The following is a 2868-nucleotide window of genomic DNA, read 5'->3' as shown; positions in this document are numbered from 1 at the left end:
CTGTTGGAGCTCCTTCAGCTTCTTCTCTCTCTCCTGGAATCTCTGCTGGACGTTCTGCTGACTCATCCCCAGCTGCCTCTGTGGAGAATCACTCTTCAATGAGCTATCAAGCTTTATATTTCCAGTAGATCAATAGTATAGTAATGTGATATAGGGCACATAGAGAGGAAGGTATATCATCTTGAGGAAGTCACTTTCCAATATTATATTTGTTTATTTTGCTATGTGAAAGATTATAGTTTTTATGGTAGGCGTACACGTATCAAAGGGTTAAGGCTGAACTTTGGACTTATAAAAGGGCATTCAGAATGATAATAGTGTTTGACTTTAGAAAATGGTGATACATTTGGAAAATCAAACTCAATATACTCAAGGTTTGTGTTCATATTTGTTCTGATGAGGATCAATTTCATTTGATTTCTCTCATATTCAAACAGCCTTAGTTCCTACTGTATCTTTAATTGTTTGTTTATCAGACAGTCACCAACAAGTAGTTCTGGTCTTACCTGTTTCTCAGTCCTCTCTGCTGCAGCTGACACTGTATCATGGCCTTTATGTTCATCCATTGTACACAGCATACAGATACACTGCTGATCGGTACGACAGTAAACCTCCAGCAGTTTGTCATGATGAGAGCAGATCTTCTCCTGTAGTTGTGCAGTGGCTTTGACCAGCTTGTGCTTCTTGAAAGCAGGAGATTCATACTGAGGTTGGAGGTGAGTCTCACAGTAAGAGGCCAGACACGCCAGACAGGACATGAGGGCTTTCTGCTTTCTGGTTCCAGTGCAGAAATCACACGTCACATCTCCAGGTCCAGCATAGCACAGAGCAGGAGGGGGAGCAGCCTGGAGTCCTGTCTTCTTCATTTTCTCCACCAACTCAGCCAACATGTTATTTTTCCTCAGATTAGGCCTTGGAGTGAAGGTCTCTCTGCACTGAGGACAGCTATAGACCCCTTTCAGAACATCCTGATCCCAGCAGCCCTCAATACAGCTTCTACAGTAACTGTGTCCACAGGGGATGGTGACCGGCTCCTTCAGTAGATCCAGACAGACAGAACAACAGAACTGGTCCTGGTCGAGCAGAACTCCTTGCTGAGCCATTTGGACAGTTGTTCACTCTCACACAGACAGACGACACAGAGACTCAGACCAGTTTCGTTTTCTCCTAAAATAGTTTTTGTGAGGGGGAGAAACTTCCTGGTTCTGCCAGAGGGGTGGGGTTAAAAGGAGGGAGGGATATGTTAGAGGAATGGAGGAAGAGAGAGAGGAACTGCATGCAACAGGAAGAGGGAGACAAATAGTTTTGTTCCTAGGTTAGAGGCCTTAACATGGAACAAATGAAATAATGAATCTTAAAATGTGAGTTAGAATATATAAAGGGTAACAGTTTCTATGAAGAACATATGTATAATTATTTTAATGACCTTTATAATGCCTTATAATACACTAATGTGTTCTACTTAAGCAATAAGGCCTGAGGAGGTGTGGTATATGGCCAATATACAGTACCACAGCTTAGGGCTGTTCTTAGGCACAACGCAACGTGGATTGAGAATGATGGAACACTTTCAAAAATCGAATAAAATTTTAACATAGATATTTAGCAGATGTTATTGTGGGTGTAGCGAAATGCTTGTGTTCCTGGCTCCAACAGTGCAGTAATATCTAACAATACACAATGGACTCTTGACCAACCGTGCTATTTTGTTCGTTGTTTCGCATTGTTTGTAACTTATTTTGTACATAATGTTGCTTCTACCGTCTCTTATGACCGAAAAGAGGTTCTGGACATCAGAAAAGCGATTACTCACCTAGAACTGGACGAATAATTTTTCTTTAATGAGTGGGATTTGTTCCAGACACCTGACAGGGCCCTCATCCCTGTTATTCGCAGTAGAAAGAAAAGGAGATATCGCGGAAGGAGTTTGGGGTGCTTGGTAAGGAGCCGGCGACAAGTGGATAATCTGCCTTTGCCATCTATACTATTGGCCAATTTACAATCGCTTGATAATAAAGTGGACAAACTACAGGCACGAATATCCTACCAACGGGACATTATAAACTGTAATATCTTATGTTTCACCGAGTCGTGGCTGAACGAAGACATGGATAACATACATCTGGCGGGTTATACACTGTATCGGCAGGATAGAACAGCAGCCTCTGGTAAAACAAGGGGTGGCTGTCTATGTATATTTGTAAACAACAGCTGGTGCACGAAATCTAAGGAAGTCTCGAGGTTTTGCTCGCCTGAGGTAGAGTATCTCATGATAAGCTGTAGACCACACTATCTACCAAGAGAGTTTTCATCTATATTCTTCGTAGCTGTCTATTTACCACCACAAACCGATGCAGGCACTAAGACAGCACTAAATTAACTGTACGACTCCAACACCATCATTAACTTTGCCGATGACACAACAGTGGTAGGCCTGATCACCGACAACGACGAGACAGCCTATAGGGAGGAGGGTCAGAGACCTGCAGTGTGGTGCCAGGACAACATCCTCTCCCTCAACATGATCAAGACGAAGGAGATGATTGTGGACTACAGGAAAAAGAAGAGGACCGAGCACACCCCCATTCTCATCAGCGGGGCTGTAGTGGAGCAGGTTGAGAGGTTCAAGTTCCTTGGTGTACACATCACCAACAAACTAACATGGTCCAAGCACACCAAGACAGTCGTGAAGAGGGCACGACAAAACCTAATCCCCCTAAGGAGACTGAAAATATTTGGTATGGGTCCTCAAATCCTCAAAAGGTTCTACAGCTGCACCATCGAGAGCATCCTGACTGGTTGCATCACTGCCTGGTATGGCAACTGATCGGCCTCCGACTTCAAGGCACTACAGAGGGTAGTGCATAC

Source organism: Coregonus clupeaformis, unplaced genomic scaffold (genome assembly GCF_020615455.1).
Source record: "Coregonus clupeaformis isolate EN_2021a unplaced genomic scaffold, ASM2061545v1 scaf0804, whole genome shotgun sequence".
Taxonomy (NCBI): Eukaryota; Metazoa; Chordata; class Actinopteri; order Salmoniformes; family Salmonidae; genus Coregonus; species Coregonus clupeaformis.
The sequence above is the reverse complement of the archived record's forward strand: the minus strand, read 5'-3'. Positions refer to the sequence as shown.